The sequence below is a fragment of the Chelonia mydas genome, chromosome 2 (assembly GCF_015237465.2).
Source record: "Chelonia mydas isolate rCheMyd1 chromosome 2, rCheMyd1.pri.v2, whole genome shotgun sequence".
In the NCBI taxonomy this organism is placed as follows: domain Eukaryota; kingdom Metazoa; phylum Chordata; order Testudines; family Cheloniidae; genus Chelonia; species Chelonia mydas.
The window spans coordinates 184,144,359-184,157,393 of record NC_057850.1 but is presented as its reverse complement, the minus strand read 5'-3'; the positions used below and the strand labels follow the sequence as shown (position 1 = coordinate 184,157,393).

Sequence of the window (13,035 nt, the reverse complement as noted above, 5' to 3'; positions counted from 1 at the left end):
GGCATGACTTGCTCTTGGTGAATCCATGCTGACTGTTCCTGATCACTTTCCTCAACTCTAAGCGGTTCAGAATTGATTCCTTGAGGACCTGCTCCATGATTTTTCCATGGACTGAGGTGAGGCTGACTGGCCTGTAGTTCCCCAGATCCTCTTTCTTCCCTTTTTTAAAGATGGGCACTACATTAGCCTTTTTCCAGTCATCCGGGACTTCCCCTGATTGCCATGAGTTTTCAAAGATAATCGGCAATGGCTCTGCAATCGCATCCGCCAACTCCTTTAGCACCCTTGGATGCAGCGCATCCAGCCCCATGGACTTGTGCTCGTCCAGCTTTTCTAAATAGTCTTGAGCCACTTCTTTCTCCACAGAGGGCTGGTCACCTTCTCCCCATGCTGTGCTGCCCAGTGCAGCAGTCTGGGAGCTGACCTTGTTCTTGAAGACTGAGGCATAAAAAGCATTGAGTACATTAATTTTTTCCACATCCTCTGTTAGTAGGTTGCCTCCATCATTCAGTAAGTGGCCCACATTTTCCTTGACCTTCTTCTTGTTGCTGACATACCTGTAGAAACCCTTCTTGTTCCTCTTACCATCCCTTGCTAGCGGCAACTCCAAGTGTGATTTGGCCTTCCTGATTTCACTCCTGCATACCTGAGCAATATTTTTATACTCCTCCCTGGTCATTTGTAAGCTTCTTTTTTGTGTTTAAGATCAGCAAGGATTTCACTGTTAAGCCAAGCTGGTCGCCTGCCATATTTACTATTCTTTCTATACATCGGGATGGTTTGTTCCTGCAACCTCAATAAGGATTCTTTAAAATACAGCAAGCTCTCCTGGACTCCTTTCCCCCCTCATGTTATTCTCCCAGGGGATCCTGCCCATCAGTTCCCTGAGAGAGTCAAAGTCTGCTTTTCTGAAGTCCAGGGTCCGTATTCTGCTGCTCTTCTTTCTTCCTTGTATGAGGATCCCATCCACTTTCGCTTCCCCTACTAATTTTTCCCTGTTTGTGAGCAGCAGGTCAAGAAGAGCTCTGCCCCAAGTTGGTTCCTCCAGCACTTGCACCAGGAAATTGTCCCTTACACTTTCCAAAAACTTCCTGGATTGTCTGTGCACCGCTGTATTGCTCTCCAGCAGATATTGGGCTGATTGAAGTCCCGCATGAGAACCAGGGCCTGTGATCTAGTAACTTCTGTTAGTTGCCTGAAGAAAGCCTCGTCCACCTCATCCCCCTGGTCTATAGCAGACTCCCACCATGACATCACCCTTGTTGCTCACACTTCTAAACTTAATCCAGAGACTCAGATTTTTCTGCAGCTCTGAGCAGTCATACTGCTCTCTGACATACAATGCAGCTCCCCCACCTTTTCTGCCTGCCTGTCCTTCCTGAACAGTTTATATCCATCCATGACAGTACTCCAGTCATGTGAGTTATCCCACCAATTATGCAACTATATGAAACTCAATTAGAGAATATGGAGCATTTTTTCCTACAGTTTTCAGACTGCTTCAGACTGAGAGATAGCTGTATCCCCGGTTTCCATAATATTATGAAAGCCTCTCCCCGACTCAGGAGCCTGGTGAGTTTTTGCCTTGGCTAATTATTACAGTTTAAGGTCACTAGATAATAAACAATAACCAGAGAAACTAGCATTAACTCATCTGCATCAGTGGCACACTGAGGTAACTAGTTTTTTGGGAAACAACAGCATCCTTAGCTGTTAACTTTTCTATCCATGACCAAGATGAATCTTGATCTTGACTTGCATCCGACGCACGCTCGGTGACACATGGGGTGTGAATCATTGCAATGTGTGGGCTAGAGTATTGATTTTTACTAAATGCAGTGACCTTGACATCTGAGATTTGAGTTCTTAATGGAAAACTCTTAATAATGCACATCCTCTTTTTATTCTTGGTCCCCTAAGAATAAATGGCATGGCCTTCAGCATTCTGTTCCCTGTAGCCAATCACAGGTTTCTATGTCAAATCTAATACTACTTCATCTCAGGGGCCAGTTCTGCCCTCATTTGCATGAGGGCAGCTTCCTTTGATTTCAGCAGATGTTACACCAAAGCAAATGAAGATCAAAGTGTGGCATTGGTATCTCTAATTCCTTTGGTTGTGGGAGAGAACAGGTTCATGAAATTCCAGTTTTTAAATTAGTACAATTACGAACACCTCAGGAATGAAGGTTGTTCATAACTTTGAAACGTTCATAACTCTGAACAAAATGTTATGGTTATTCTTTTCAAAGTTTACAACTTAACATTGACTTAATACAGGTTTGCAACTTTATTATGCAGAAGAAAAATGCTGCTTTCCCTTTATTGTTTTAGGAGTTTACATTTAACACAGTACTGTACTGTATTTGCTTTTTTCCCCTTCCTGTTTCTGCTGCTGCCTGGCTGTGTACTTCCGGTTCCAAATGAGGTGTGTGGTTGACTGGTCAGTTCATAACTCTGGTGTTCATAACTCTGAGGTTCTACTGTAATCTCACCACAAGAACGTGAACATCACTTGAGACCTATCACTGCTTACTGTTATCTGCAGAGGGATTATTAATGACTAGTGATGTAGTAATCCACATGATTAGGCCTAATGCTGTTCTTCTTAAGGGGCTTGTTTTGGGAACATATCAGCTTACTGCCTTTATCTGAGACCAGGAAAAAAAAAACTCTTGAATCTTTTGTGTGGATTTGCCAAAGGAAGCCAGGATCTACTGACCTTTAGGGCATGCTGTATGACATGTCCCATGTTTTTCAGTGAGTGAGGTTGAAAAGGTATGAAATGGAGAGGAATGAAGTTTGTATGGGTGCACTGAAGGATTTCTGACCTATCAAGTGTCTGCTTGCATTTTAATTAACTGTACAGTGTCTAAAGGCCAGGACAGGCATTTCCTATACATTTGGAAAATGAATGACTAAAATGATGAAAAGAGCATAACGTACAAGTCACTAGACATAAGATCACAACAGAGTTGTCCTCTGCTGTGTCTTTGGTTTTTCTTTTCCTGGAAGCTGCACCATCTCAAACTGTGATCTCAGCCAGTCACATAAGCTAAGTTCACATATAAAAAAATGGCTGTAATGATCCAAAACACATCAGTAGTAATACTGCAAGAGTGGTATTGGACCATTGCTGTAGAATAGGATAGCTAGTTTGCTTTATCACAATATTTGAGATTTTTCAAGACCAGCTTGTGCTTTTGTTAGTGTTTAGTTATCCTTACAGGGTCTTGTTACCTGGTTTCCACATAGTGGCTATATGAATAGGAGCCTGATTCAAAGCCCAGTGAAGTCAATGTGAATTTTCCCATTGACTTCAGTGGGCTTTGGATCAAGATCTTGATGATCAGGGTCCAATTCCCCTGTTCAAGTCTATGGGTGGAGAGAAGCCACGCAGGACAGATGTGGGTTGGAAGCATGGAAAGGGATGGAAGCACCAACTCTGACATTGTCTTTGCTATCCCAGACTGTGTAGGAGCCCCCGCCATGGTACATGTTGGGTATGGGCAGGTGAGACAGGACAGGAAAGGGCAGGGCTTGTGATGGGGAGCTACTCTGTGTGACTGCCCCCCTTGGTTTTCCCCATTATAATGTAGTATTGACACAGCTTGGATTATCTTATGTGGTGAACAGCTCTGCAGTGTGAATCCCCCATTGTTTGGGGACAACAGTAATTGGGAACTATGTGGAAGCACAGTCCCTGAAGAAAGTGCCTTAAGGATCAGACTGTGTATCCATTTATTTAAAAAGCAAAGTCATTTTAGTTGATATATTACATTTTAATGCATTACTTAAAATATGGTTCATGTTCTAAAATTAAACAGCCTGGGGTTATCATAAAATAGGAGATAAAATATTCATTTCTCTATAATTACAGAGCATATGGATTAAATATAAAAGGTTGAAACCGAGTAGTGCTGGATTTGGAAAGAAGTTGTATTATAAGGATAGAAGTGACCATGTGAATGGTTTCATAATTAATAATGTGCTCTAGAGTAGAGTATATAAAGTGCTCCCTCTGATTTTAATACATGTGTTTTGTGTATTCAACTTTTTTCTTTTTAAAACAAATAAACTAGCAAAGTCCTTTAACTGAGAGATGGTATCACCTTAAAGGAAAATTCCTTGTGACGTGGACATTGGAGTGAACACAGTTCAAATATATAATATACATTTAAAATATGGCAATTTTACAAAAATATTACAACAGATGTCCAGGGAGCAAATGCTGTACAAAACCAAAAAGAAAAAAGGATTCAGAGTAACAGCCATGTTAGTCTGTATTCGCAAAAAGAAAAGGAGTACTTGTGGCACCTTAGAGACTAACCAATTTATTTGAGCATAAGCTTTCATGAGCTACAGCTCACTTCATCAGATGCATACTGTGGAAAGTATAGAAGATCTTTATACACACAAAGCCTGAAAAAAAAAATGGGTGTTTACCACTACAAAAGGTTCTCTCCCCCCACCCCACTCTCCTGCTGGTAATAGCTTATGTAAAGTGATCACTCTCCTTACAATGTGTATGATAATCAAGGTGGGCCATTTCCAGCACAAATCCAGGGTTTAACAAGAACATCGGGGGGGGGGGGGGGTAGGAAAAACAAGGGGAAATAGGCTTGAATAGAGACTGGGAGTGGCTAAGTCATTATGCAAGGTAACCTAAGTTAATTGTATCTAATTTGCAAATGAATTTCAATTCAACAGTCTCTTGCTGGAGTCTGGTTTTGAAGTTTTTTTGTTGTAATATCGCAACTTTCAATCTCTCTGGTCACGCGATTACAGACATGAAGTGTTCTCTGACTGGTTTATGAATGTTATAATTCTTGACATCTGATTTGTGTTCATTTATTCTTTTACGTAGAGACTGTCCAGTTTGGCCAAGGTACATGGCAGAGGGGCATTGCTGGCACATGGCATATATCACATTGGTGGATGTGCAGGTGAACGAGCCTCTGATCATGTGGCTGATGTTATTAGGCCCTGTGATGGTGTCCCCTGAATAGATGTGGGCACAGTTGGCAACGGGCTTTGTTCCAAGGATAGGTTCCTGGGTTAGTGGTTCCGTTGTGTGGTATGTGGTTGCTGGTGAGTATTTGCTTCAGGTTGGGGGGCTGTCTGTAGGCAAGGACTGGCCTGTCTCCCAAGATTTGTGAGAGTGTTGGGTCATCCTTCAGGATAGGTTGTAGATCCTTAATAAGGCGTTGGAGGGGTTTTAGTCGGGGGCTGAAGGTGATGGCTAGTGGCGTTCTGTTTTCTTTATTAGGCCTGTCCTGTAGTAGGTGACTTCTGGGAACTCTTCTGGCTCTATCAATCTGTTTCTTCACTTCTGCAGGTGGGTATTGTAGTGGTAAGAATGCTTGATAGAGATCTTGTAGGTGTTTGTCTCTGTCTGAGGGGTTGGAGCAAATGCGGTTGTATCGCAGAGCTTGGCTGTAGACGATGGATCGTGTGGTGTGATCAGGGTAAAAGTTGGAGGCATGTAGGTAGGAACAGCGGTCAGTAGGTTTCCAGTATAGGCTGGTGTTTATGTGACCATCGCTTATTAGCACTGTAATGTCCAGGAAGTGGATCTCTTGTGTGGACTGGACCAGGCTGGGGTTGATGGTGGGATGGAAATTGTTGAAATCATGGTGGAATTCCTCAAGGGCTTCTTTTCCATGGGTCCAGATGAAGATGTCATCAATATAGCGCAAGTAGAGTAGGGGCGTTATGGGACGAGAGCTGAGGAAGCGTTGTTCTAAGTCAGCCATAAAAATGTTGGCATACTGTGGGGCCATGCAGGTACCCATAGCAGTGCTGCTGATTTGAAGGTATACATTGTCCCCAAATGTAAAATAAATAGTTATGGGTAAGGACAAAGTCCCAAAGTTCAGCCACCAGGTTTGCCGTGACATTATCGGGGATAGTGTTCTTGATGGCTTGTAGTCCATCTTTGTGTGGAATGTTGGTGCAGAGGGCTTCTACATCCATAGTGGCCAGGATGGTGTTTTCAGGAAGATCACCGATGGATTGTAGTTTCCTCAGGAAGTCAGTGGTGTCTCAAAGGTAGCTGGGAGCGTTGGTAGTGTACGGTCTGAGGAGGGAGTCAACACAGCCAGACAATCCTGCTGTCAGGGTGCCAATGCCTGAAATGATGGGGTGCCCAGGATTTCCAGGTTTATGGATCTTGGGTAGTAGATCGAATATCCCAGGTCAGGGTTCCAGGGGTGTGTCTGTGTGGATTTGATCTTGTGCTTTTTCAGGGAGTTTCTTGAGCAAATGCTGTAGTTTCTTTTGGTAACTCTCAGTGGGATCAGAGTGTAATGGCTTGTAGAAAGTGGTGTTGGAGAGCTGCCGAGCAGCCTCTTGTTCATATTCCGACCTATCCATGACGACAACAGCACCTCCTTTGTCAGCCTTTTTGATTATGATGTCAGAGTTGTTTCTGAGGCTGTGGATGGCATTGTGTTCTGCACGGCTGAGGTTGTGGGGCAAGTGATGCTGCTTTTCCACAATTTCAGCCTGTGCACGTCGGCGGAAGCACTCTATGTAGAAGTCCAGTCTGCTGTCTCGATCTTCAGGAGGAGTCCACCTAGCATCCTTTTTGTAGTGTTGGTAGGGAGGTCTCTGTGGATTAGTATGTTGTTCAGAGGTGTGTTGGAAATATTCCTTGAGTCGGAGACGTCGAAAATAGGATTCTAGGTCACCACAGAACTGTATCATGTTTGTGGGGGTGGAGGGGCAGAAGGAGAGGCCCCGAGATAGGACAGCTGCTTCTGCTGGGCTAAGAGTATAGTTGGATAGGTTAACAATATTGCTGGGTGGGTTGAGGGAACCATTGCTGTGGCCCCTTGTGGCATGTAGTAGTTTAGAAAGTTTAGTGTCCTTTTTCTTTTGTAGAGAAGCAAAGTGTGTGTGTTGTAAATGGCTTGTCTAGTTTTAGTAAAGTCCAGCCACGAGGAAGTTTGTGTGGAAGGTTGGTTTTTTATGAGAGTATCCATTTTTGAGAGCTCATTCTTTATCTTTCCCTGTTTGCTGTAGAGGATGTTGATCAGGTGGGTCCGCCAAACACATTCTAGGTCCATCTGCTGTTAGGATGACCAGATAGCAAGTGTGTGTGGGGGGGGGGGGTAAGGGGTACCTATATAAGAAAAAGCCCCCCAAAACAGGACTGTCCCTATAAAATCAGGGCATCTGGTAACCCTATCTGTTGTAGTTGCAAAGAGTCCTGTCGCACCTTATAAGCTAACAGACATAAGGGAGCATAAGCTTTTGTGGGTGAATACCCACTTCGTTGGATGCATGTAGTGGAAATTTCCAGAGGCAGGTATAAATATGCAAGCAAGAATCAGGCTAGGGATAACGAGGTTAGTTCAATCAGGGAGGATGAGGCCCTCTTCTAGCAGAAGAGGTGTGAATACCAAGGGAGGAGAAACTGCTTTTGTAGTTGGCTAGCCATTCACAGTCTTTGTTTAATCCTGAGCTGATAGTGTGAAATTTGCAAATGAACTGAAGCTCCGCAGTTTCTCTTTGAAGTGTGTTCCTGAAGTTTTTTTGCTGCAGGATGGCTACCTTTAAATCTGCTATTGTGTGTCCAGGGAGGTTGAAGTGTTCTCCTACAGGTTTTTGTATATTGCCTATCTGCTGTGTTATTCCACATATGTTTTTGAGGCCATAAACAGGCAAGTAATTTGTGCCAAGTGACAGTGTCACACCTTCCTGATAGACCTCTGCACCTGTATCAGGCATCTTAGAGATCTAGATTATGGTCAGAATGTGCAGCTGGGAGCTACAATGGTCAGACAATGTTATGAAAGAACATAGGAACTGCTCACCTTTAAACTAGGGCAGCTTGGTTGTAGCTATGATTTACTAGCAAACACTGTGGCTCTGAGGTTCACAGAGCTGATGGCCTCTGGAATGTAGGTTTCTGATCTCTAGGTGACTGTAAAAAAATAACATGATGTTAAATTGGAAAAGATATTAGAAACCAATTCAGATACCACTTATAATGGAGGTTATAACAGCACCTACAGTTATAGACAAAGGCAACAAATCAAAACAGATGTAAATATAACCCCAATTCTAACTCCTGCAGTGGTCATAAAAGAAAGGGATAAACTCAGAAGAGCATAAAGAAACATTCTGTAATTTCTCCATTTATGTCCTACTCTGCAGCTGCATATTTTTTCCAAATCTCTCTGGGACAGATTAACACTTTGCTACAACAGACAAATAGAGATGGTAACAAGTCTTAAAGTCACATTCCTAAATGAAAACAGATTCCCTCCCCTTCTCAGCAAATGATCAGGGATCAGGTTCCATTGTACCTTTGCAATGTTGGTGCAATTGTATGTTCACACTGGAGGTGCCTGGGATGGTTATCACTCAGTGCCTTTGAGATATTTTATTCTTTTTTCTCCTTTAGTAACTGGTGTCAAAGCTGCTGGGTCAATTTTGTATCCTCCATTTCAGAGGAGATGACTTGAGCCCTCCAGTGAGGTCCAGGTAAGTGCTCACCTATTACTGTATGATTATTTTAGTGGGGACTTTACCTACAGTAGATCTTTCTCATTGTATTATTATTACTTTATTCTTTTTACAGAACCCAAAAGTATGCTAGGTTTTTATAGAACAGACGGACATGGTCCCTCTCCCAAGGGGGCCTTCGTTTGTAAGATATCTTGTCTTCAGTGAGGTTCTGAATGGGCGCAAGGTCCCACTCTAGCAGATCCAGTTACAGGATAATGGCCTCACTTTAAACATGGTGCAGTCAGTTAGGGATTGGGACAGGATGAGGAAGGTCAAAAGATAGAGCAATATGGTTACTCAGTTTAACCATCTTAGTGGTTCAATCAAGTGGGTTTTTTTAATGGTCTCAGTTCTTCTTGCGACCAGGTATCCAGCCAATTGCATTCATGCAGCCTCTGTTCACTTCAGTAAGCGTTACATGTCTGCAAATAATGGGATGGTCAAGCCTCTAATGATTTATTATACCTTTGCATGAGCTTAATTTTTTTAATTAAAAAAATTCAGTTTAAAGAAAGAAGTTTAAAAACCTTAACGTTTTTAAAAAGGAGTAATAGACCTACTGAACTCTGGATCAGTGTCAACTGAGTTAAGCAGGCACAGCAACTAGATTGATTGTAGTGGAACAATCTGCTTATGCTACCAGTAATTTTTATCCTCTCTATATTTTGTACATTAGCTCAACTCTTAATACTACCACCAATTGGAGTAAGCTACAGGGAAACTTTTCACAGGAGGCTGCTGCTGCAGAGTATCTTCTCGTGTACTGTATAAAATTTTGTTCCTCTTTTTTTGGAATATTATCTCCATCAGGCAACCGATTTTTGTTCCCTAGAGTGGTCGCTTAATACAGATCTCGCTGTATTTGCTTTGGGCGTTTTAACTAATAGTTGCTATTTTGTGAGCTAAAGCTAAACATCTCTCACAAACTATCAGATTAAATTATCTTTGAAAAAAACAGATGGAAGTTTTCTATGTAAGCATGAAAATACATAAAAACTTTTAAAATGTGTATAATATGAAGACAAGTGATCTATTATGTATGCTTTCAAAATGTTTCAATGCAAGTGGTACAAAAGTTTGGGAAATCTTCTGTGTGTTTGTAGAACTGGGTGGTATTAATCACACCTCATTTGCCTCTCTCCTTTTCTGCTCTTATTATTTACTCCTTTAGAAGTATTGTTTGGAGCGCCCTCCTTTTAAAGCTTTTATCTGAGCTGGTTGTCATACCTATGCAAAGCAAAAGCACACAGCCCCATGAGCAACTTGGGGTTAGACTGTGATTCAATATTTAAAGTAAGGGTTGTGGGGTAGGGGTTGCATTTCAAGCTTCAGACAGACCCAGTGAATATCAGCTGTATACATTTTCCATACTTCTGATGGGGTCTTGCAAACATCATTTCCCACAATAGTTAAAGGATGAAATACTTACAGGCATCACAGGAGTTGGACATCTCAGTATAGCCATGCAGCTTTAAGAAAGCAACTCTGCAAATCTGTAGGTTTTTTCCCCATGGGGAATCATACAGTCTTCATGCTTTCCCATGTGGAAGTCAAAAGCATTTCCAATGAGGACAGTTCTGACTATTTTCACATGATACAGTTTAGAATGCAGGCTCTTGTTTGATGAATTCATATCAGATAGTTACTTGGGTTACTTAGTTAAATTGGGTTACTTAAAATGCAGAATAATTAAAATAATATCAGATGTAGCCCTTTTCAAAGCCTGCTGTTGGCTTGTCTTTTTTTTTGATCTGTCTTGAATTAATGTATTAGCTGAAGTGGAAATAACCAGCTACGTTCCACTCAGTTACATGTACCTTTCCATGTCTGACCTTTTACAGCAGTTGGATTTAATTGTGATTGGATGTAGACTTTCATAGATTATAAAACCGGGAGGGACCACTGAGATAATCTAGTCTGACTTCCTATATAACACAGGCCATAGAGTTTCCTTGAATTAATTCTTGTTTGAACTAGAGCATTTTTAGAAGAATGTTCAATTTTGAATAAAAAATTTCTACTGAGAGAATCTACCATGGTAAATTGTTCTCTTGGTGAATCACTCTCACTGTCAAAAATGTGCACCTTATTTTTTAGTTTGAATTTGTCTAGCACAATTCCAACCACTGGATCTTGTTAAACTCTTGTCTGCTAGATTGACGAGCCCTCTATTACCAAATTTCTGTTCCCCATCTACGATTTATGGACTGTGATCAAGTCACCCCTTAAACATTTCTTTAAGCTAAACAAATGGAGCACCTTAACTAGAAGGCAGGTTTTCCAATCTTTTAATCATTCTTGTGGCTTTCTGAACCCTCTCCAAATTTATCAACATCCATCTTGAATTGTGGACACAAGAACTAGACAGTATTCCAGTAGCAATCTCACCAGTGCCAAATACAGAGGTCTCTACTGGATATTCCTTTACTAGAAACACACCCACTCAGTGATGATTCTCCATTTAGTTAAATTTTGGGACCTATCAACTAGCCAGTTTTTAATCTGTTTAATATGTGCCATGTTGATTTTGTATCATTTTGGTTTCTTAATCAAACTATCACGTGGTACCTACCAAGTCAAGTGCTTTACAGAAGTCTAAGTATGTCACATCAACATTGTTACCTGTATCAGCCAAATTTTTATTTCGTAATTTTTATTTCCTTTTTTGCCAGGGATAGATGTTAGGCTGACAGGCATATAATTACATGGGTAATCATGTGTACCTTTTAAAAAATATTGGCACACAATTAGCTTTCTTCCAGTCCTCTGGACCTTACCCAAGTGATCCAAGACTTATTTAAAATCAATAAGGCTCCTCAGCCAGCTTTTTAAAAACTATTGGTGCAAATTATCTGGATCTGCTGATATAAATGGCTAGCTTTAGTAGCTGGTGCTTAACATCCTTCTGAGTTACTGTTGTAATGGAAAATATTTCATTATATTATATGTCTTTTTCCCAAATACAGAACAGAGGTATTGATTGAACACTTCTGACTTCTTTGCATTATTATTGAGAATTCTATTTCCATCTAGTAATGGACCAATACCATTGTTAGGATTTCTTTTGTTCCTAAGATACTGGAAAAAAACTCCTTATTGTCCTTAACTTGGCAGCCATACATTTCTCATTATATTGTTTCCCTTTGCACTTTTTTTGGTTACAATTCCTAGCTTTACATTCATTACTATCAATTTCCCCTTTCTTCCATTTTTAAAAACATTCTTATAGATGTTTTCACTTTGCCTATAAGCCAGATTGTTTTCTATCCGGTGTGGCCTTCTTTTTCGATTGTGACTTTTTGAGCATCTAATAAAATGTATTGAAACATTTCCCAATTCTCATTCACTTTTTTCTGGTTTAAATTCTTTCTCCACAACTGATCTGACTCAATTTTTTCTCGTCTTTGTGAAATTGTCCCCCAGCCTATGTTACCCGCCACCCATGAGAGACAGGAAATTTGTCATAGAAAAGCCCTGGGACAAGCCAACTCAGGAAGGAGCTCAGGTCAAGGTTTTTGTATTTGTTAAGTACAGTCCTGACTCAAGGCTTTGTTAGTTCAGCTAAGAATAAAGGCAAAGCCTGGGAAGGGGATACATTTTGTACATTACCTCTTTGTGCACGTGTGTGAAACAGTGCAGGGTCTTCCCTGATTCATTTAAACTAAGAAAAGTACAGTGCTTATTAATACTACTCTGCCCTAGAGACCAGGACATTTCCTCCTAGCCAGCAGATCAGTGGCAACAAGTTTGACCAGGAATCTCTGATATCATTGGAGATGAGGATCTTTGCCTGATTTATCTATGTGTGGGGATGGATTTGAATCTTTAACATTGTAATCTACAGTGTTGCCAACTTTTGTGATTTTTACCAAGAGTTGGTGTTTTCTTAAAGGCCCAGCTTGTGGAATCATGTTGTTCTGTGGCAGATAGTACATTTCTAGACCTCAGGCTAAGAGGTTGCAGAGAAGAGCTGAAAAACATGACCTGACTGTATCCTAAAGACTCAAAACCCAGAAGATAGAAAAAATGGACCCCAAATTTATTATTTCTTTTAAAATCTCATGATTTTTACATGAGTTTAAATGTTTTGAGGTCTGATATATGATTATTTTTTTTGAATGTTTGGGATTGGCAATACAGAATCTGTCATGAAGGTGTTTTATCGGCCTTGCCAGCAAAAGGGGCAAAACCGTTTGGTGGTACTCTTCGTTTCTCTGGTTTTCCATTCAAGATGCTCACATCATTCTACAAGTTAAATAAAGTTAAACATTTTTTCTTAAGTCAAGTTTTTTCCCCTTTTTGAGTAGGCATTTGAAAAGAATGGTATTTCCACAAACATTACTTACTGTGCACCTAATCCTCCCATGTACACCCATATAAACTAGAGGGTAGCTGAATGGAAGTGTGGTAAGAGTTACATGAGGTCTAAATAAGAGGAGAATCAGATCTTCCCCTTGCTCTCTGGTCCGCTGAAGAGAAAGAGGGTTTAAGGAGACTCTTCTCCACTGGTGAAAATAGTAG

The 13,035-nt window shown here is 40.9% G+C and overlaps 1 protein-coding gene across 1 annotated transcript in view; it reads left to right on the top strand.

Moving 5' to 3' along the window:
* Nucleotides 1-13,035, top strand: part of TMEM108 (transmembrane protein 108) — a 327,045-nt gene that overhangs the window by 50,504 nt on the left and 263,506 nt on the right. The window contains exon 3 of the mRNA XM_043540806.1: nt 8,411-8,490. The gene's annotated coding sequence lies outside the window, so the exon portion shown is untranslated. The remainder of the gene's footprint in view (nt 1-8,410; nt 8,491-13,035) is intronic.